Source organism: Diceros bicornis, chromosome X, assembly GCF_020826845.1.
Source record: "Diceros bicornis minor isolate mBicDic1 chromosome X, mDicBic1.mat.cur, whole genome shotgun sequence".
Lineage (NCBI taxonomy): Eukaryota > Metazoa > Chordata > Mammalia > Perissodactyla > Rhinocerotidae > Diceros > Diceros bicornis.
The window spans coordinates 86,162,528-86,186,371 of NC_080781.1; the positions used below are offsets into that span (position 1 = coordinate 86,162,528).

The 23,844-nt window shown below is 34.6% G+C and overlaps 1 protein-coding gene and 1 long non-coding RNA gene across 4 annotated transcripts in view; one reads left to right on the forward strand and one right to left on the reverse strand.

Moving 5' to 3' along the window:
• Positions 1 to 23,844, forward strand: part of LOC131401210 (protocadherin-11 X-linked-like) — a 399,191-nt gene that overhangs the window by 344,528 nt on the left and 30,819 nt on the right. The window lies entirely within an intron of this gene.
• LOC131401211 (uncharacterized) lies at positions 1,553 to 23,659 on the reverse strand. 2 transcript variants are annotated; one of them, XR_009217597.1, is made up of 5 exons: positions 23,303 to 23,659; positions 17,731 to 17,858; positions 5,060 to 5,155; positions 3,344 to 3,386; positions 1,553 to 1,653 (listed from the first exon to the last, which is right to left on the reverse strand). It is a non-coding gene; the product is annotated as an uncharacterized LOC131401211 (long non-coding RNA). The 2 variants fall into 2 exon arrangements; XR_009217596.1 differs by lacking the exon at positions 1,553 to 1,653 and having other exon boundaries at positions 3,337 to 3,386.

Here is a 23,844-nt window from a genome sequence, read left to right on the forward strand (position 1 = left end):
AATCTTTTTACCACCAAAAAAAGATTGCCATGTATTTTCTAGTGACTAGTATACTTTATAAAAAATATAAAGCCTTTCTAGTGGGAAAAATCTACAAAATTCAATTCAGTTGTAATGAAAAGAATACATGATCTTTAAAAACGCAATAAAAAAATATCATTTTACTCTCTAGAGAGCCATCTTTCTAGACACCTTCATAGTATAGAAGAAAAATGAACTGTTTCAAGCAATTCTGTTATTAATGATCCTGAACAGGATTATTCTTCATAAGAGATCAAAATTCCTCAGCACATAATTTTATCTTTCAAAAAAAGTGTTTAAATTTGGATTATAAAACCATTCACTTTCATTTTTCCATTTAGAATACGAGAAACTAGTGTCTGATTTCTACAAATATTTAAAAGGGTTATGTTTCTTTTTAAAAAACTTCTAAAATCACTACTCAGCTTAAAGTCTCCTGAATATCAGGAGACTGCACTTCCTTGATCATATAATACTAACTATACAGCCTTTAAAAGGTTGGCCCTTAATAACTTTTGAAACTTTATATTTAAACATTGCCATGATTTCCTGTAGATACTACATGTAAGTTCTCTAAATCCTGCTTGAAGGCAAATATTACATAAAATTGCCTTCATACTGTTAAGATAATTTACAGTTATCAACACAGCATTAAATTGTTATTCAAATCAACATTTTTGGCCCACCTAATCTGAAAGCATAGACATATTAAAAATATACATGATAAAGACTTTGTTTGCAATCCCTACCTCCCCGATAATCCCTAATAATCAGGAAGTAGAATGAAATCTCTAGCTAATTCATTTTTAAAAACTTTCTAAATAGACTAGAAGCTGTCATATGAATTATACTCAAATCATCTAAAGGAAGTCATCAAAAGCCAATCTTATTTTCCAAATATGTGAAAGATAAATAAGAATGTAGAGATGGTAAGATAAAAACACCCAAAAGTTTAAGTAGCATAGATGACAGACAATTGAAGGAAGAAAGGGAGGAAGGAAGGAAGAAAGGGAGGAAAAAAGGGAGGAAGGAGGGAAGGGAAGAAGGAAATTTAAAAAGCAACAGTCTTCTGACAATTTTCTTTCCCTCTTGGATAAAACTGGTATGTTCGGGAGGGTCAGCATAGGGTAGTTTTTAAGCACCTTCGTCAGTATGGCCTCCATAAGTAATTGGAACAAAACCCTGCGTTTCAAGCAGGTACAATTTCATTATTGAATTTTCCTTTTTGGACACGATTCCACATATTTCACATTTTCCCATATACTGGTTAAGTAGGATAGCAAAAGAGTGTATCATTTTAAGATGTTACCTTTTTTTTTTTTTGTGAGGAAGATCAGCCCTGAGCTAACATCTATTGCCAATCCTCCTCCTCTTTTTTCCCCCAAAGCCCCAGTAGATAGTTGTATGTCATAGTTGCACATCCTTCTAGTTGCTGTATGTGGGACGCGGCCTCAGCATGGCCGGAGAAGTGGTGCGTCGGTGCGCACCCGGGATCCGAACCCCGGCCACCAGCAGCAGAGCATGTGCACTTAACCGCTAAGCCACGAGGCGGGCCCAAGATGTTACCTTTTTTGTTAGGTGCATAAGTTATCCTTGGAGAAAATGTAACTATATTCTTCTCCAAAATAGGTCCTATGAATAGAGGAGAAGAGAAATTATTGGCTATGTTTAACAAAAAGTACAGCAAAATACTTTGTCCTTGATTTATTCTCTTTAAATGGTGAGACTAGAGAAACTGTTGAGGCTGTGTTCGATTTAGTTAGCCAAGGAAGTAAACTGGAAATTCAGCACAAACAATTTTGCTTTGATTTTTTTTTTCGCTTTCGTTTTATTTTTCTTACTCTCTTTGTTCTTGTCTTATGTGAACAGTTACCATCGGAGACATCATAACATTTAACCCCATCATATGATTTTATTTTAGTGCAGAGGATTGGATATAGTCAGTTAAAATAAACAGATTTTCTTAGACTCATCTTAATTAAAGGCCTAATTTAATCAAAGCTCTCAAACACCAAATTCCAGAAATGCCTTTAATGAAGAAAATTTATTGGTATGAATTATTAATAGAAGCAATTTTCAAAAGCAAGGAAAACTTGTATAGATGAAAATTATAGCATCAATTTAGATGGAGTGTCTGTATTGTTGACCCAGACTACTACAATTTATATATATCCAGACTCGTACCCCTTAAGATCCAGGCAGAGTATACTGGCACCCATCTCTTCCTACTACCTGCGTCCATGTTCCACGACTCACAGAAGTGGACAGAAAGGTTAGTGCACAGTATAGCGTTTTTAACAGCATAGTTGGAGAGATCCTGTTGTCCAAAAGCATGAAGGCCATTATAGCTTTTGATATACTCCATGGGAGAGAGTGGAGATAGAAGTCATAATGATAAGCAGGTGAATTTTGTGAGTGGTATGGCCACCAGGGGAGCATATGAGGATTTATTTTAGTGTATATTGTTTAATTTTTGCTAGAGCCATTTATAATTTAGAGGCTTTATTGGTTCCAAAGATGAGTAATATTGTACCACATAAGTGATATTTAGTGTATCAGATGAGGAGATTGGTGAAACTGCATTTTTTAGTATTACTGACTTTAACAGTTAAATTTTTGAACTGATAATTAATCCACTGATATGTGTTCATGTGTATAAACTTAAATAAGGCTTTTGCATCAGAATGTGATAGAAAAACCAGTAGGATGAATTTAGAGGTGTGATTATACCCTATCTCAGATATTTTAAGTTAAGAACATAAAATTATGGTCACACCTAATGGCTTTGGTTTAAAGGTAACATTTCTCTGTAATCTCTGTCTCCAAAATTATATGGAGTAAAGGAAATATTATCACTTACCTTCAGACACTGTTGATATAGATCTGCTCCTTTTATTGTAAAAACATATACCAGGGCCGGCCCCATGGCTTAGCGGGTAAGTGCGCGTGCTCCGCTACTAGCGGCCCAGGTTCGGATCCCGGGCGTGCACCGACGCACCTCTTCTCCGGCCACGCTGAGGCCGCGTCCCACATACAGCAACTAGAAGGATGTGCAACTATGACATGAAACTATCTACTGGGGCTTTGGGGGAAAAATACATAAAAAAATATATATATATATACCAGATAATGAACTGCTTAATATCCAGTTTAAGGTATTATGTGGTGGGCTGATCCTTCCACAATTGAGAGACTTTTTTCCTCTTTTAAAAAATGACAAAGAAAAGGAAAATAATTGAAATTTTTATCTGAAAGAACTTCGGAATTCATATTCTTTAACTTATAGATGAGAAAACTGAGTCCTAGTGAGGATGTGACTTACCTAAAATCACATATTTATTTAGTTGTGGAACAAGGAATAGAACCTGAAAGAAAAATTATTGAATAAATTAATATCCTGCTATCAGAATCTGGCTGGAGTGATGCCAAAATGAGAAACTAGACAGTATCAGAGAAGATTACGTTGCTTTAAATCTCAAATAATATTATTTCCCATCAATATATATGAAGGAGAAATCTTAGAAAATTTTCAGCTCCATGTGTGCATGAGAATTCTTCTTTTTTTTTTTTTTTGTGAGGAAGATTAGCCCTGAGTTAACATCCGTTGCCAATCCTCCTCTTTTTGCTGAGGAAGATTGTCCCTGGAGCTAACATCTGTGCCCATCCTCCTCTACTTTATATGGGATGCTGCCACAGCATGGCTTGACAAGAGGTTCATTGGTCCATGCCAGGATCTGAACCTGGGAACCCCGAGCCACCAAAGTGGAGTGCACGAACTTAACCGCTATGCTACTGGGCTGGCCTCTAAAACTCTTTTTTTCAATAAAAATTCTAAATGATATTACTATTTTTTTTCTTATTGTCAACTCTTATTTTGATAGTAGATAGCAAACATTTAGGAAATAATTGTTAGCATATGTTACACAAGGAAAAAATAAGAGAATGCCAATTCTTCATTTTCTTCTCTTAAAAATCACAGATATTATTTTAGTCTAAATTAAGTTGCTATATAGTAATAATTCATTGTTAAGTGGAGAAAAGCAGCCAAGTTTATGTGCATATTACAAACTATATAGAATATGTGGGGGTCTGATGAAATTTTGTATTTCCTTGCAATATTTGAAACCACACAATTATTTTATGACTATCCTCCATTTACACAAGTATATTGCTTTTGTCTTTAAAAAAAATATCTGCAAGTGGCCTTTAGGTTACAGTCCTTAATATTGGGTCTATAGCTTAAGGAGCACATAGACTCCATATCATCTAATCAACATTTAATTATATTACAAGGGCATGTTGTCTGAATTGCAAAAATTGATCTGCTGCTCTCTTTCCTGTCTCTTCACAATGCACCTTGGCACAGTGTCTTATTGTCCTCCTTGGAGCACTAACATCACTCACTGCTATGGGGGAAAACAATTTTCCTCCTCAGGGTGGACATATTTATTGTACCTTTAGGAAAACCTAGCCAAAAAGAACTAGTTTCTAGATAGTTCTCTTAGAAAGCACTATTACCACCGGAAATTCTACATAAATCCCCTTTTAGGAAGTGTTAACTCTTTCTGTCTCTGAATTAGAGTAGCATCATGGTGATTTGGCAAGAATTTTAAAAATTAATGGTTGATTTCTCTATTAGTTTATAACTGTCAAGATTCCTTGATAAACTATTCAGAAAATGACATAAAAGTTGAGAGATTAGTGATAAATGGAAATTGGTTATAAAATAAAACATGGTGAAATAACAGCAAGTCTTTTTTTATGTTGCTTAAGGAAATATTCATTATTTGGAAAAACGCTATTTAAATGCAGACTCTACTTCCCACCTAGGGTTTCTAAAGAAAGGGTTTCTCAAGAAGAAATGTGAATATAAACCAATCTCTCTCTTTCAATCTCTCTCTCCTTTCTTTCCTCCATTCCTCCCTCCCTCCCCTCTTTAACATTGTGAATGTTGCTAGTTAGTTTCCTTATACTATCATTAGGATTTACATTTAGTGTTGCTGTTCCCTATCAGGGCTCTTAGAAGATATACACTTACCTTGAGAAAAATGGTAGTTGGTCATTTTTATTCTAATGAGCTTTTTCTTGGTATTAAACTGGTTCTCTCATTGCTGTATAGCCTCATTAGTTCCATCTATAAATAATAAGAAAAATTTCACTGGACCTTGCAAAAATATTCTATTTCATTACCATTGTATAGACAGTGAACTGTTTGCAAGATTTTTGGCATCCTTTAAAATGTCATTTTGGCAGTAGAGAAATTACATTACAACTCCTAACTCTATTTGTGTCAGGTGCCAATAGCTTCAATACACGTAAAAGGTGATTAAAACCAAAAGCCTTTGTTAAAAGGAGACAATCTGGATTCTTCCTGCCTACATAATCCAAGTTTAAACTTTACATCACTCTCTATGAAATACTCTTAAAGGGAAGAGCTCAGTTCCTTCCTGTAGTTTTATTTACTTTTTATTCTTTTAGCTAACCTTCTGGCATCTTATCATTGGTGTTCGCAATAACACTTCCTGATCTTGTCAAAACTGTGATAACATGATGAGCATCCCAAAATTAATTTCTCTTAATACTAGTGCCTTCTGGAATGTAAGCAAAATCTAATACTGCAATGTCAAGTTTTGCTTTCAGTGGTCTTTTCTTTATCTCCCAGAATGCTATGGGAAGTAGTCCCTTTAAAAGATGACAGAGCCAAGACCAAATGACATAAATTCTATTTGAAATGTTTGTTCGTAGGATCACAGAAAAAAAAGTAAGCTTTTTTTAGTGAGCTGTTTGACCTATTATTAGAGAATATTGCGAGGATTACAACAGTTACTAAAATTATGTTAAATGAAGCAACAGTCAAAACATAAACCAAAAGGTCAGAATGTCTTTAGAAATATCTAATCATATCCTTAATATGTGGAAAAAGAGTGTAATTATCATTTATTAAAATTAGATTTAAAGTGTACCACTCAATATTTTAAAACATACACCAGGTACATTTGACCACAATAGAACTAGATATTGTGAAAAAAAATAAAAGACTCATATATTCTCACAAAATACAAGGATATATAGGTCCAAAATCCCATCTTCAGTACTTTGTGAGGAATAGGAAGCTGTATTTGCCAAATCTCACAGTAGTGTTCAATTCAGAAATTACATATACAGTCATGTTTTGCTTAACGACGGGGATATGTTTTGAGAAATGTGTCGTTAGGTGATTTTGTTGTTGTGTGAACATCATAGAGTGTACTTACACAATAGATGGTATAGCCTACTCCACACCTAGGCTATATGGTACTAATCTTATGGACCACCATCGTATATGCAGTCTGTCATTGACCACAACATCATTATGTGACTCATGATTGTGTGTGTGTGTGTGTGTATAGTATTTGACTTTGCTTTCCTAATTTAAATTTTGATATCTTACATTGCCTTATTTTAGAGTAATCATTTATCATTCGTAAAGATTTTCATATACATTATCTTATTTCATCTTGAACATGTAGTAGATTTTCATTTCATTTTATTTACTCCTTACTTAGACAGTATGGTGATTTGGGTCAATGCGAGAAAATACTATTTGATCTGAAACTAAGTGTCTCTGACTAGTGCTTCTATTGACCTTCAACCTGGTTTCTTTCTTTCTTTTTTTTTTTTTGTGAGGAAGATCAGCCCTGAGCTAACATCCAAGGCCAATCCTCCTCTTTTTTGCTGAGGAAGAATGGCCGTGGGCTAACATTTGTGCCCATCGTCCATGCTGTGGCACCACAACATGGCTTGACAAGCGGTGCATCGGTGCACACCCGGGTGCACACCTGGGATCCGAACCCGCGAACCCTTGGGTCGCCAAAGTGGAGCGCGCGCGCTTAACCACTGCGCCACTGGGCCGGCCCCTCAACCCAGTTTCTTAATGTGTGCAAATGAGTTCTGAAATGATGGATAAAATGAGAAGCTATGTAAATTGATGAACATTTTCAAATTTGTGATATCTAAATTCAGATTCCTTAAGTTTCTATATAAAATATTCCTTAAGAAAAAATGTATTTCTTACACGGAGTAGTGCCTTTTTTCTGTGATTTATCTATTCTGAACCCAACTTTAATAATTCGTTTAATCTTTCCTTGACATTCTTTTTATGATGGCAAAAGAGAACAAAGAACATCTATGCTTTAGAATAAATAAAACAAAATCTTCTCACTGAAATACCAATGAAAAGAGACTCAAGCTTATTACTAATAGTGCAGCATATAATTTTTAAAAGAATTAAATGTGGTAGTAAATAAAGGGTTGACTTTTTTTCTGTTGTAATATAATAAACATTTTCTTTGAATATCTAGATTTTTTTCTGTCTTATATAGTTACAAAGAAGAAGTATGACCACGTTAGTACAAATTTCTGGAATTCTAGATAAACCATCAAAAGAAACTTCTACAATCTTCAGAATGGAGACTATGGATGAGTTGCAGAAGTGACAAAGAATGAGTAGTAGGAGCTTGATAAATTCAATATCTCAATCTGTCATTACTAGAAAGATTTCCTTCTTGATCCAGAGTCAATTTTATCTCAGTGGGATAAGAACTAGGTCTTCAGTGTTAGACAACCAATGAAGAGTCTTGCAATAATACAATAACCTATTTTAGAGGTGGAATATACTTTAGAGATCAGCTATCCTGATTCTTCTCGGCATTTTCCACCAAAGTGCTCCATCAGCAAAGGAGAGGGAACTGGCCACTCCTATGACCTGGGAGTTCCTCAAAACATAGTACTTAAGTATTATGTTTTAATTGTTGAAAAACAAGGGCATTTTGTATTCCACTCCTCAATGTTTTGTACATATTAAGAAAAATAAAAAACTTTTTTCATGCCATATGATTTTATTTATGCCACTGTCCTTGAATTAGAATCAGCTAAAGTCCTTGCACTGTCTACATCTAAATACTCACATTTAGCCTGGCATTCAAGGCCCTCTGGTGTCTGGGCTTAGCCTAGTTAAAAACTTATAAACCTTTAGAATCAGAAGGGACTATATCAATTACACAGTTCAAACATGTATATCCAACTATCACCCCTTCAATAATCCTTTCAGATAAACTGGCTATTCTTTATCATAAAGCAGCACTTCCCTGCTCTTAATTTTTCGTAAGTCCTTAATGCCTACGAGAAATGATTGACATACCTTCATGTGTCTTATAATCTATCCCCTGCATTCTATCAGAGTCATCTCTCCATGTCTCGCAGTGTGCCCTATTCTCCTCCAGCTGTAAACTATGGACGTTCCTGCAAAGGAGCCTTACTTTCTTGCCTGTGTGCCTTTCTATAGGCTAGCCCTGCCCGCTGCCAATCTTTCACTTTCCACCCAACTTTCGTGCTGTATTAGACTTTCTTTTGTTCCCTTAGCCCTCAAAAATACCTCAATTCTTGAATTAGCACCTTCTAATGTAATTATTTGTTTACATACAGGTGTTTGCCATTAGGATATCAGAGCCTTAATGACAGGGTGCCTGTGACATTTGTCTTTGCTTCTGCAATGCTTAGCACAATACCTGACACGAGGTAGAAGCCTCATCATTTTTTAAAAGCCATGTTAAATAATATTAGTATTAGAAAGAAACTTAGAGATTATCTAGTTCTAAATCTACATTTTTACAGAAAGTAAAATTGTGGTCCAGACAGCAGAAGGGATTTGCCAAGTTTATAAGGCTGGGACTTTGTTTGGAGTGGAATTGATTCTTTAATTCAAGTGTAAAGTCTAAAACGTGAAAGAAATATTTGACCTTTAGCATCTGTTTTAAATATTTATGTAGGATCTATCATGATGGTATCTAAGCATTCAGATAAAAACATTAGGTTTACGATGGGAAAAAATTTATTTTTTAACTTTGCCTATTTCCCAGTTGACTTGAAATTTTGGAGAAAAAATGTCTAATATTTTCTTGCGTAAAATAGTACTATGATTCTGATATAACCAAGGGAAATATGAATCGTACATATTCAATAGAATATTTTAAAATTCACTCTAGGCAGTGCTTGAGGTTTGGAGAAGTCAGAGCTCCTAACTAAAACACTTAATACTAAGGACAAGTAGCCCTACTGCATTTCGATAGCCATAATTTCCCTTACAAAACAGCTGCTCACTATTTGCATAACATTTGCATTACCATAGCTTTTAACCATTTTAGCAAGGTTCTGTCCTTGTCATAGTTAAAATAATTATTGATAAGAAGTCTTACTTCATAAGCTATTATGTTAGTGGCTCCTAGAAGGTCTCTTTGTCTAAATACATGTGTTTCCCAGGTGACTCAGTATTTGAATATACATCATTTAAAATATCACACTTTAATTTTAGCATCGCCCTTTCCTTATAAATGCTTCTATCATAACATTCATTATAGCTTTTCTTACCAACCCATTTTCCTATTAGCTCTGTGTTCTGTTCCTCAAACATTTTGTAGAAAATAAATCAATTTGCTGAATGAAGTGATGAATGAATCGTCTTTTAAAAATGCGTGTGCTCTTAGAAGATTTGATACACTGTTACTAATACCATTATATAAAAGAATATATCATTATTCAAACTATTTGGAAATAAAGACTTCATGGGGAAGGGGCTAGTTAAGGTTAAATTAGATCAAGGCTTAAGTACTTGAAGTGCTACATGGAAAGAAGAAAACCAATTAAGGCCGTCCACCATTGCACTCAATTTATGAGTGACTTGGCATGCCTTACTGAACTAAGGAGATGAGATAAGTTACTCTCAAAGTATCAGAAACCATACTGACATTCATGACAAATATATTGTTTTAAAGTGTATGAGTAAAGATGAGAACCGATTTGAGATGATTAACTTCCTATCAAAATATGTTTACCGTCCTATAGACCTCTGTTTTATTTGTTCTTGTTTTAGTGATTAAAGAATTATAGATGGCTTCAGGAGAAGTTGGTGGTATCTCAACTTGACTAATAATTCTTGATTAGTTAGTCACATACACTTTTTAGTTAATTGCCATGTCAAATAACAGTCAAATGTAATTATCCTTGCTAGATTTTTAAACTTATTTCCAGCATTAAATTTTAGAGAAATTATGAGGCATATAATTAAATTTTTTTAAAAATATAGGGTATGTGAACATGTTGAAATTTAATTTTTAAGACAACAACTAAAATCCAAATTGGATAAATCTTGCCAAAATTTTCATTCTGCATGTAGTTTATTTTACTTGTCATTAATTCAAAGTAATCAGCAGGCACTTAGAGATGTGTGTGAAGACATTTTTTGGATATTTTACAAATAATTCAGAGGCTTTGCATGAAAAAAAAGATGTCCACAAAATGTCTGAAAATTATACTCATATTTATTGTGATGAGTGCTTTGGAAAATCTATGAAAAAAGAATCATTCGTGGGATTAAGAAAAAAGAAGAATTGAAATACTACATAATTTGATCCATGTTCCTAAATGTTTATGACTAATCACTATTGTTGTTTGTTAGATGTGCCATTTTAAAAATACAAATATTATGCTTAGCTCATATTAACCAAGGATGGATCTACATTTCAGATATACCAGAGATCTTTAAAAAAATCATTCTCGTGAATATGACTTTGTACACTTATCTATATTCAAATGATATCTGCAGGAAATGTTCAATCAAAAAAAAAGCTGGTTTTTTGTCGTTATTTTGGTCTAAATACTACCAAGTAATTAGCTATACAGAATCTAAACTAATCCACCAAACCATGTTAGTTCAATAACTTTATCTAAACTCGAGGAGATACAAGAAAGTAGAATATGGAGTTATTTACTACTTTTTTTTAATATCATTTAAGCATTAGATGGTGAGGTGAAATATATTAGATAATGTAGAAGGGCCAGATATCAATATTAAAAGCATGACAAAAAAATTGGTTCCATTAATATTTAATTTTAAAAAGTGAGTTAACTTGACCTCTTTTAAAATTGCAATTAACGTAGAAAGAAATTGAAACTAGAGTTACAAATAAATGTTGAGCTATTTAAGCAAAAATATGCATACACATCTGTTTAAGCATATTTAGATTAATTAAATCTAAATTTAGAAATACAGGCTCTGAAGAACAACCTGAATGAATATTTTTTACACTTTAAAATATACATTGCTACCCAAAGGAGTGTGGTAAAACTAATGCTTGATGATACTTCTTTATTTACTTCCTCCAATTTACTTACATTTCAACTGTATAAAATTTTAAAACAACTACTTTCACTTCATTGTTGCATATTTTAAAAGTAAATATTTTAAGGTAACTGAGCATTTAGTTTCGATTTAACCTTAAATATTCCTTTTCTTTACCATATAAAAAATGATTTCAACTTTTTCTTGAGTTGTACCTCACTGATATTGGGTTTCTTGATGTTTTTTCAAAATGTTGTGTATATTGTAGATTTCAATGTTGTTTGAAAAATTATCGGAATTACTCTAAGATATCCTGAAGTCAGACTTGGAAATCAACCTTCACCAGGGCTAAGAAATATCTATGAGGAATAATAGATTAAACCATAGGTCAGTTCCAAGAAGAACTATGTCTTTTTTGAGTGATATATTAACACTTAAATATCTCTAAACTGCATAAAAGTTATATTTAAACACCCTTTTATTATGAATTCTAGAAGGAGCATACAACCTAAAGCATGCTAACTGTACAAAATATTTTATAATAAAAGAAAGAATAAAAAATGAAACATTCGAAGAAACCTCGCCAGTTACAGGACAGGTTATTTGTATGTCTTTTAAAATATGTTGCTGGCTGGTTATCAATTTCTAAATTCACAATCTGTAGCAAAGTAAAATTTATAACATTATTTATCATTTTAAGTGACTATATATAATAAGATTATTAAAAAGTTTTAGAATTGCATTCAATTTTCAGTGATTTGCTTACACTTTCTCTCATGTTAGAAGATAATGAAAATAGAGTATTTGAACCCTTCTCAACTTTGCTCAGAGAATCTTCATTAGCTAAAATTTCTCTTCTTGGTTCATTATTGATCCTTAGTTTTGGAGGAAAGAAGTGATGAAATGTTGCATAGTCCTAATATAATTCACTAAGTAATTATTGGGGAATTATTGTGCTAAAATGGAAAGAGTACAAGATTTTGAGCCATAGGCAATGTGTTTTAAATCCTGTTTCAGTCACTTAATTAGTTGTATGGCTTTATAAATTTATTTAACCTCTTGACTTTCAGTTTCCTCATCCATCACATTAAAAAAAATTACCTAATTTACAGGGTCGCTGTAACAAGTAAATAATATATCACATAAAATTTACCAGACACTGCATTTGGCATGTAGTTAGTTCTTAATAAATGTTATTAATCTTATATTGAGGGTCCAACTATATATTGAATACTGCCACCCAGTAACACACACACACACACACACACACACACACACACATATACACTTAAAATTTTATTTATTTTGTCCATACATTAATATATGTTCATAAATTTGTAGAAAATACTAAACATGTAAAAAACATTAAAAATAACAATCACTTAGGCATAACTACTGCTAAAATGTTGGTGTGAAACTGTGATTTAGTCTAATCATTTTTTAAATGTCAGGATATATATTTTTTTATTTTGGTTTGAAAACATTGGGATCATAAACTATTTGATGTCTTCTTTTTTTTAACTTAACATTGTACCATTAGCTCTTCCAAAGTCATTAACTCTTCTTTGAAATTTTATTTTTAGTGGCTGTATTATATTGTACGCCCTCCATTGTATTTTGATTCCTTTTGAGTAAATTAACATTTGAAGATATATATTCACTGAAATATATCACAATATATTATGCTATTTTCACATGTTCAACATCAGTTTAACTCTAGCAGTAATCATTTAAGTTTTGCAAGAACTACAGTACATCAGTGAACTTACATTCACATACTCTGTTGTTTTCAAATGATGCAGTTTAAATTTTACCCTATGCAATAAAAATGTTTTCTCTGTTGAAGGGTACATGTACATTCTTACGTGCTGTGGGGGAACATAATTGGCCACACCAAATTTGTCTCTTTGGCTTAATTATTTTTTATTTTTGCTGAGGGAGATTAGCCCTGAGCTAACATCTGTGCACATCTTCCTCTATTTTTTGTAAGTGGGATGCCACCACAGCATGGCTGGATGAGTGGTGCATAGGTCCACGCCTGGTTTTCGAAGCTGTGAACCCCAGGCCACCGGAGCAGAGCATGCAAACTTAACTACCTGGCCAGCCCTGGCTTGATTGTTTTTAAGAACAAAAGACTCTGAAAGAAACTTTGACCTTCCCCCTAACTGCCTAAAAGAATTTAAGATAGAAGGCCTGTCCCCAGTATAGGCCATCACCACAGATAACTCTGGGTATCAGTAGACTGTGAGGGTCCTTGCTAAGCCCATTCTTATGGAAGTTCTGTCTACCAAACACTTGCTTTTCCATTTCCATGTAAATTGCCTTCCTCCCTTTTGAAGTCCCAAACCACTACCCCAGTATCCTCTGTCTTGAGCTGAAAAAGGTATTTAAGATGGCGGCTTTGATCATTCTGGCTGAGTTACTCTGTTTTCCTGGGTTTCTCCCATGTATCCATGTTATTAAACTTTGTTTGATTTTCTCCTGTTATGCTGTTTCATGTCAATTTAATTCTTAGACCAGTCAGAAGAACCTAGATGGGTAGAGGAATTGTCTTTCTCCCATACAGTTCATATTTTGCTAGAAAAACTTAGTTAATAGTTATCATTGCCATATCTTGGAACTATATTAGTTCATATTTTATGGAATACAATTATATATAGAAAATCATGTTAGAAAAAAAGGTATCATCTAACATGAATCACTTGACTGTGTTAGTCTATTAACAGCTTGTAATCCCCTGTGAATCAATGGTATTTCTGAATAGTTAAATGACTCACTGTCAATCAAACTACTCCTTTGAGGTGCCATTACAAAACTACAATTCTTCACTGTATGCAAAAGTAATTCAGTGACCTTACTGATCATTGTAGCCTCGTAGTAGCAGGGAGAGAGGCAAGAATTTTTAAAATGTAATCAAATTCAATATTAGGAAACCTGCACATTTTAACTTCATTTTTCCCCATTTTCTAATCATCCCTACCACAGACTACTCCAGCATTACATTTTCATCTTCCCACTCTCAAACAACACATTGGTGGAAAGCTTGTTCATAGCCATGATAAATTATTCCCTGTTAGAATCTACATCTATCTTTTCAAGTCTGATCATTTTTGATGAATATATTCTGCTAACACAAGCTCAGTGAAAGCAGTGGGCTATAATGAATTAACTATAGAATATAAATGATATTTTCTTGGGAAGGCAGATTAGAAAATAAATAAGAGCAGAGAAAATATAATAAACAGGTAAATATTTAATGTTCCTTACAAGGCCACTGTTTTAATTTGCATGTATTAATTAAATTGTAAAGACAGTAAAGAATATCTTTGACAAATTTTCAGAACTTACTTAAATTACCTCACATTTTTCAAATTAATGGCAGAGTTAAAGGTTTTGTAAAACTAGAACTCATCTTTACTTTTTATCCCCAGGCACACGGAGTGAGTGAAGCACAAAATGAGTGTGATACATTAACTTCCATTTGCTCCCCTGGCTGTTATTTCTGGGAGGAGTTTGATCAGATGCTTACAATTTCCATTTATGTGTTATAAGGCACAATGTGTGGCTTTTCTGTTTAGTTTTATGGCCCCAATACACAAACTTAGTTATTATTCTCCATTAAATATTTAATTACTATTAAATTAATATTTTAGTAAATTAAAAATTAATTTATAAATTAAAAATAAATGAAAATAAAAATAAAATAGTAATTAGTAATTAAATATTAAATTAGTATTAGGGGAAATTATTTGATGGAAAAGCATAGAGTTGATATTTGGTATTATAATAAGATACAGTAAAATTGCCTAGAGTCTCTTGGACTATAACTCAAAATCTTATGAAGAAAAAGCAATCTGTGTTCTTAATTAGCTATTTGGCATTATAAATATTTTTGGCGTACTAAAGGCCCTAGAGATAAGAATTGCTATGATGGGTCACAACAATGACTATTATAGAAGAAACAATGACACCCTATATATGATCTGGTAGTTTCATTTGATTTAAGCTAGGTTTTAATAGGAATCCCTACTGAAAAATTATCTGTATTCATTGCAAGCTTACAGTCTTATCTGCTACCACTACCACCACCTACTCTATGTTATAAGTGTTTCTCTATTAGTAGGCTTAGCAGAAAGGAAAGAGAAATGACAAATGTGGGATGGGATTGATGCAAACAGATTGGGTTTAAAAGAATATTTGAAAACCATGATATCAACCAATGAACAATGAAATAATAAAATTCTCAGTTAAATGGTATTTGATATTGAAGGGGCAGAAAAATTTTCCCTTCTTGTCTTCTCAGTTCTTTGGCTGGTCTAATAATTAAATTGATATAAGACAGATTAACAAGAGAAAAATAAATTTCATACATACGGGAACCCCATGAAAATATGAGACTCAAAGAGCAGCCATGTTTTTGATGTTTATGTAACTGAGATGCGGAAAGTGGTAGGGGCCTGGGGATACAAAGGGAAGAAAGGCCATTCACAGGAAGGTTTGGAAAACAAAACTTGCCCTGTTATGTAGATAAGTTTCTTAGCTAAAAAAGTATCTCTAGTAATAGCTCTCTTCCTAGTACAGGCCGCTTTCCAATGGAAATTTAGGCAGTTTAGGGGAAGGCAAAGAGCTTTTCCTGAATCTGCTGGGTTTTGATTGCCTTTAACTGAAAATAATCCTCATGCCAAAGTGACATATTTTGGGGTAATAGGTTCTGCTCCCCTTCAGTCCCACCTTTGAAACTTCAAACAAGAAGTTTCACAGTCCAGAAGTTAAGTTGATATATTGTTCTGTATCTCTCTGAACCAGTCTCAGTCTTGAGAATAGGTCCGTTAAGTTAAACAGTTGTGTCTTATTTCAGGAGGCAGTGATGCAGCTGGGATCCCAAAGTTAGGCCTATATTGTGTAAGAAATTAGGTATTTAAGAAGAAGAATTTCTATGGAAGTAAAAGAAAAATAAAGGTTAATGATTGGAGCAGACTATAGATCAGTTTCTGAGCCCAAGGGGCAGCCAGTCAAGAAGATTTCTAGATGCTGGGGTTGAAGCATCTTCTGTAGTTTGAAATGTCTCTGATGATGTCATTGGGTGTTCAGGTAAACTTTCTGAGTTGTCTACACAGCAACAGGCATAATGATTGTTTAAACATGGGCTAGTGTGGAATTTCTCTGAAGTTTATATCAAGTCATTTACATTCAGTTTGCAAGGCTTTGGGGAAAAGGGCAGTTTTTGTTTGTGGTGAGTGTAAGTCAAAAGAGTGGGAGAAAATTGGAAATGTTAGTTTGGAGATTTCTAGCCAAATATTTGAGGAAACTAGAAGAATTGAGGATCTAGTCCAGTCTATAGGTAAATAACAAAACCTCAAAGACAATGAACAGCACTAGAATCTAATATCCACAAAGGTGTGCTACTGAAACCTAATTTTTATCTCTAAAATCACCCTCATTTCTATTAAAGATGCCAAAGTAAAACTAATTTGTTTGCAAAATAAGTCTAGTTTTGAGAAACTTGGCCTGGTTATTTACATAAGTCCAGCAAGAATAGTGATTGACCATATAGACTTTTTCAAAGTTTTCTTTGCTGGAACTTTTCATAAGGAATCTGAGATTGCAATCTTAAAAGCCTCTTGAGGCTAGGAAACTGAGTTGAGGACTCGCCATCAGACTTTGCCAGCTACGTCTGTAGATTTGGATGAATTCCTCTCTTCTTGAGGTTCCCAAAATATCCTGAGATTCCTGCACCTGTCAGGAAGTGACCTTCTTTACTCACCTGGGTAGTCTGTAAGAAACCCTGTAAGCAAGGTACCAAGCTGTTTTTCCAAGGGATTTTATTTGCTCCATAAAGTCAACCTTAGTTCCTTTAAACTGTTTGGACATATCTGATTTTATACACATCATTCTGAAATATGACATTCTAGATAAATCTTTGGTAAAATAATCAGTGTTTCCAATTGTGTCCTGTTACAAGAACAGATTCTTATTGAACTTGCGCAAATAAATATATTGTCATATAGAATATTCAGTAAGTTTCCAAATTCTGGAGGGATCAGGTAGGGAGAAAAAGTAATTGTTTTATCCTGTTTAAAAAGATACACTTTACCAGGGGCCGGCCCAGTGGCGCAAACGGTTAAGTGCGTGCGCTCTGCTGTGGCGGCCCCGGGGTTCACAGGTTTGGATCCTGGGCATGCACCGACGCACTGCTTGGCAAGCCATGCTGTGGTGGTGTCCCATATAAAGTGGAGGAAGATGGGCACGGATGTTAGCCCAGGGCCAGTCTTCCTCAGCAAAAAAAGAGGAGGATTGGCAGATGTTAGCACAGGGCTGATCTCCTCACAAAAAAAAAAAAAAAAAAAAGATACACTTTACCAAATTGCTCTAAGCCATAGGTAACTTAAGAGAAAAAGTTTCCTTAAATCTGGAAAACAAAACATTAAAGAACCAGCAATGTTTCAAACAAAAAATCATGAAAAAACCTATAATCATCCTCATCAGTTCATTCACTCCCATGTAATTCTTGCTCTGCTTGAATCCAGTTTTTCCATTATTCTGGAAATTCTTACCCAGGTCATTTTATGATCTTAAAGTTATCAAAAACATTTGCTTGCCAGAGTCCCTTCCATGAATCTCCTTGAAGATGAAGAACTTTTGCAGCAGCACTTTTACAAAAAACATCCGAGTAAAACAATAACTGTAAAAAACAAGAGACTTAAAAACGTCCATGGTTAAAGATCTGATGAGAGTTCATTACAATGAAATTGACAAGAAAATTTGCTTATTTTTGTGACATACAACATTTTAAGATAACAACTAGAATTATGACTGATAACATTATACCAGAACATATCAGATTTCTAGGAATTTTCAATTTCTAGAACACATATACCTATACAAATACAACACAAAGAAGGCTTAGTATTCTTATTTGACAATGCTTCCTATGTAATTTAACACATCAAATAAACCTAATGAGTTTAATATCTCTCTTAAAAGCAGAGAGAACAAATCTTTTGAGATGTTCCAAGGGTCCTGGAAAATTGCAAAGTTACTTCCAGGTCAAAAAGACTTCATTTAGAATTTGATTTGGAAAATTTTGTTAAAAATATCAAAAGGTTTGGACACTTGACTAAATAGACTCACAGATAATTAGGAAACAATACTTAATTATCTATTTGACCAAAATGACAATAAAAGATTTCAAAGGCAAAAACAGAAAGTTACATTGTTGTGAGCAAAACCAATCAAAGCCTTGATAAAGCACAGGAAATTATTTTGAAAAAACACAAAATTTTTACTTTCTAGGCAGATTATATAAAAGCTAAGGATAAACCTTCCAGTCTATCAAAAGCAGTCCAGAAGTCCAAGAAAGCTTTATGCTTTTAACAGACGAAAGAAAATAAAGTTTTACATAAGTACGCTATTGATATTAAAGCTTATTTTTAAAACTCTTGTAAAAACAAAGCAACTTTGACCAGCTTGACTACACAAGGTTAAATTCTTTTTCTCTTTTTCTCTCTTCCCAACTTTCTATTTAATTTGTTCTTTATTTTCCCTTTTCCCCTTTGAAATAACCAGTTTTACTTTGGGACAAATTTACTTTATTTTCCTTTAACAGAAATGCATCTTCATATCTCATATCTTTTCTTACCCAAAAACACATCCTACTTTCCTTGCATACAGAGTTGTTTCCCTTATTATTTCTAGTGGCTTTAACCACATACATTAATTAGAATTCTTAACCTTTAGAATCCTTAATTTCTAGTGAAAACTAAGAAGTAAGCAGTTGTAAACTGTTATACCAGTATTCTTTAGATTGACAAATTTATAAATACATTTCATAATTTCTAGAACCATATACTCTCTCATAGTACAATCTTTTAATGTGGCACAAGACATGTTTACTAATAGGCCCGATTTTATCTTTAATTTCCCTATGATAGGAAGCCAAAAGTAGATAGACCTATGTTCAGTAATTAATGTTTCACTATTTCACCTTATTTGAAAATGATCTAAATATTCAATAAATTTCTATCATTTAACTTAACTTAGCAAAACTCTAAGGTTTTAAGTTACTAAAAAAATTGGGGAAAACTATTTAAGTAGTCATACCATAAAATATAATTACTGTGTAAAACTTCACCTAAAAACTCTTATCTCACTTTCATCTATTTAAATCATTTGCACCCAACGATTATGTTTCGACTACCCACGAAAATTTCATGAGACAGTTAGACACAGTCAGCCATCATCCCAAGCTATTTTTCTTGTTGACCAATTTTGTAACAGAGATAATATGAATTTGCCTAGTAAACTCAGGTAAAATAAAAGTTGTATGTCTGTGTCGGGGGAGAGGGAGAATCTCCCTCTGCCCTTTCCCTTAAGGTTCTTCTGGCTGGCCAAATAATCAACAAGACAGGTTAGCAGGAGAAAATAATACCAAGTTTAATAACATGTATACATGGGAGAAAGCAGGGACACTGCGTTTCTCAACACAATAGCAGAAATTCTCATCTTAAATACCATCTTCTTCTAAAGACAAAGGAGGATGTTGGGGGTGGGGGGTGTCAGTTACAGGAGATTACCACTAAAGCACTGTAAACAAGGGTAAGGTTATTATGCAGATTTAAGACCTCACCTTCCACATTGATAAGTTTCTAGAAATGAGGTCATCCCCCGTCTTCCCAAGACAGAGAGGGAGATACCTTTACAAATGGAGATTTCCCTTATAAATGTAAATGTTTGTCTGGCAACTCCTCACAGGGCCATCCAGAGAATGTGGCCAGAGAGACAGAATTTCTGATAAGATGGGCTTGTTGGTGCCTTTCCTATTGTAACATCTATTTTACATTATATTACAGCCATCAGATGGAAGATCTGTTCCAGGAAGGAGCCATCATGTCAAATTCTTTAGGCAGTTAGTGGGGGAGGTCAAATGTCCTTCAGAGAAAACAATCAAGGTAAAGAGATATATTTCAGGGTGGCCAAATTTTGATCTCCCACATCTGCATTATATTTAATGTTGATAACTCCAAAGACTTGTCTATTTTAATTAAGCAAATAAACTTAAATTAACTTTCATTTACCAAAGATTATGCCAGATCATGTGAACTTGAAAAATATTTGGGTTAGTTTCTATATTTCTGAGAGTTTTAGAATACCCAATTCTCAAAAGCACTTGACCTTAAACCCAACTAAATAGAGCTGCTTTAAAAATTAATTTTGGCAATACCATCCAGAGGTAGAAAAATACCACGCATCTACAGCATACATATATAGACACACATAAACATACAGACTGATGCAAACAGAGACTTTACAGCTATTGTTTTAAAATGTTAGCCATGAGTCAGGTATAATGATACAAAACTCATTAGCTTATAAAAGAGCAGTTGGATCCAAATTTTGTTTTGGTAGTTGGAATAACTTAAGTTCACCTGTTCAGATGGCTAAAGCTCTTTACTAATACTTGTGGAGAAGACATTTAAGATTTTTCATTAGCCCAATTTCCAAATACCTGCCCCCCACTTTTTTCCTTTTGATGAGAAACATCTTCCTAAACTTTGCATTTCAAAGAATGGCTCTTAGGTCCTAGAATATGTAGGGGGTAGAAAATCTACATGACAAATGCACAAAGAAAGTACCCAAGTTTTGGGGGCATATTTGCCTGTTATCAGAGGTCTAGGGTAACAAGTATTTAAAATTTTCCTTCTTTTTCTCAAGTGCAGGACAATAGTACTTCCAATATCCTTATCTTTTACAATATCTACAAACATTTTGTGATGAATAGGCAAGGTTTGGGGATGCAAAAGGATAAGTGGGCTTTGAATTGCTTCTAGAGTTGCAACTCTGGTTTTGCAATGGTTTGCAAGACAAAGACAATTGTTTCCAATTCCCCAAAGAACTGGATTGTAGCTTAAATATCAAGGGGCTGACCTGCCCTCCAACTAAATTTACTTCTTTATATCGGGGAGATTTCCAACTAAGATGGAAATCAAAAGATGTTTATGTTCTAGAGCTTCAGAGTTTAATGCAGTATGCCTTTAAGAATTCTACCTAAGTGTTTAACAAAGACCTTCTTTCTGAATGCACAATTCAACCTTGGACCAATTCAATTTAGGGGCAAAACCTCTACTATTGCTCCTACCAGCCCCGGAATATTAGCTGCTAAATTAGCCATTTCCTGGTCACTTGTAGGAGGGTCTGGGAGAAATTCTGGCCATCTGTTTCCTCTGTGAAGGAGGGGTTTTCCCCAGGGGGCTATCTGGCTTGTCTGTTAACTAGAGCATAATTATGGGTAGGAAGAATACTCCTTAGCAGTTAACCAAAGTTCCTGTGAGTGAGGTTCTGAATGGCCACTAATCTTTTAAATTTTTCTCTAAATTTGGTAGAATCTTCTGAAAATGGAGGTAAAAGGGCTTTATAATTTAAAAGATCTGCTGCATGTCCAAGAAACAAATATCTTGCAATGGGGGTCCAGGGTACACCTGCAAAGGACATTGCATAGTAAGGCCTGAAGCTGGTACAGCCTGTTTACAGAGCCCTGGAAAGTAGGAGGAGTTATAAGGGACAGCAAAGTGAGCCTTACCCACCGATCTCAGATGCTTCTGCTAATTTACTTCCGGGCATTTAGTACTTACATAAGCAATCTGTATGCCCTAGGCTTGGAGACAAGGCCAGAGTGCTCTCTGTAAATCTTGTAAAGAAAAGGAAGTCAAAACAAACAACTGGGTGTTTCAGGGATTTTCTGGGGAAGATGGAGGAGTTTTGAGATCTAAGGGAATTTGCTGAGGTGATAGGGCTGGATTTTGTGGGTTGGGGGATTAGATCAGGGGCCCAGAGATCCAAAAAGTCTTCCAGAGGTTCAGGAACAGGGAGTTGGGGATAAAGGAGTGTATAAAAGGGTGGAGATGGGGAATTTACATTAGATGTGGATTTTAATTTTTGTTCTGAGTCTAATTTCTGCTCTTCTATCATATTAAGGGAATCCCTAATGCTAGCCATTGTATTCCTTTGTATCCACTTTTCAATTTGGTCTTTCATAGGTACCAATAAGACAATTGTTTAAGATGAGAACTCTTTAAAAATTTTTTTTTCTTTTACATATAGCCAATTCAAAGGATCTGTTGTCTGGCCATTGATGAGCAGGATCTTATATTAATCTCAATAGTGACTCAAACCGATAAGCCTTTTTATGGCTTAACCATGGATGCAAGAGGCATCCCAAGGGAGAGTGCAAAAGATGTAGCCCTCACAAGATCCAGAAAGTTTACTCCCATAGATAACCAAAAGAAAGAAAGACTTATCTAGCTGCAAATAGGGTGCAACTCACATTTCTGTCCAGCCATATCTAGCTGCAAATGGGGTGCAATCCTGATGGTTGCTAAGCCAAGTTCTCAGGACACAAAATGAGAAGAAGGCATAGAACAAGACGAGAAGAAAATCTTACTCAGTTTCTTTCATGTGCACATTGACAGTTTTAGCTAAGTCTTGGGTCTCTTGGAGCCAAGTTAATACCCAAGAGGGGTATGTGCGGGTTGGGGATTGTGTGATGTTTTACAGTGTACCTCACTGTATGGAAATTTTGTTGAGGTTGATGGGTGACTTAGTGTCAATCTAATCTGTTCTGTGACCAATTTATCCTAACACAGGAGTCTTTGAGTTAGGTGGTGGGCACTCTAACAGCTTTTAGGTGCTCGACTTGTGTCCACCAATTTTGCAGCTGCTTCTGAGATTCCCATTAGCAATAGCCTTTACCTCATGTGCACATTAACTAACAGCAAAGTTTGTCTGAACAGACGCCAGCCTGGTGAGACTGAACTCACCAGTCTGAGGCCAGCTCGAATGACAGGCTTATAGGCCCTATGCCTTTGCTATATCCAATGGTTTTCCACCTTATGGCAAATGACACAAAAGACAAAGGCAAAGAAAAACAGTGACCATCGCTGGGAGAACATGAATCAATAGAAAACAAGAATATTCATAACAAATTTTTACCAAAGTGGCCAAACCAAGGAAAAAATTCACCAAAATGTTTTGTCCTGCTAATCTAAATTTAGAAAAAGAGAAGGACTCTCACTACTCTTGCTTCCATCAGACCCTGCAAGCAGAGATCTGGGAGACTGTAAGCATTCTTACCTTCTACTGGCTTTTGTCAGAGGTTCCAGGATCTCTCAGCTGCAGCAGCCGCAGAGGGAGCAGCGTCCAGCAGGGAAGGTTCTTTTGAGGTTGACAACTAAAGGGGCAGAAAAATTTTCCCTTTTTCCCTTCCAGGTTCTTTGGCTGGTTTAATAATTAAATTGATGTAAGACAGATTAACAGGAGAAAAACACACTAATTTCATACATATGGGAGCCCCAGGAAAATATGAGACTCAAAGGGCAGCCAGGTAATTGAAGCATATATAGCATCCTGAGTTAAGGAAAGGGGTACGAATCTGGGGATACAAAGGGAAAGAAGAGCATTCACAGGACATGTTTGGAAAACAAAGGTCACCCTATTATGCAGGTAAGTTTTTTAGGTAAAAATGTATCTCTAGTAATAGCTCTCTTCCTGGTAAAGGCCCCCTTTCCAATGTAAATTTAGGCAATTGAGGGGAAGGTAAAGAGCTTTTCCTGAATCTGCTGGGATTTGATTTCCTTTAGCTCAAAATAATCCTCATGCCAAAGTGACGTATTTTG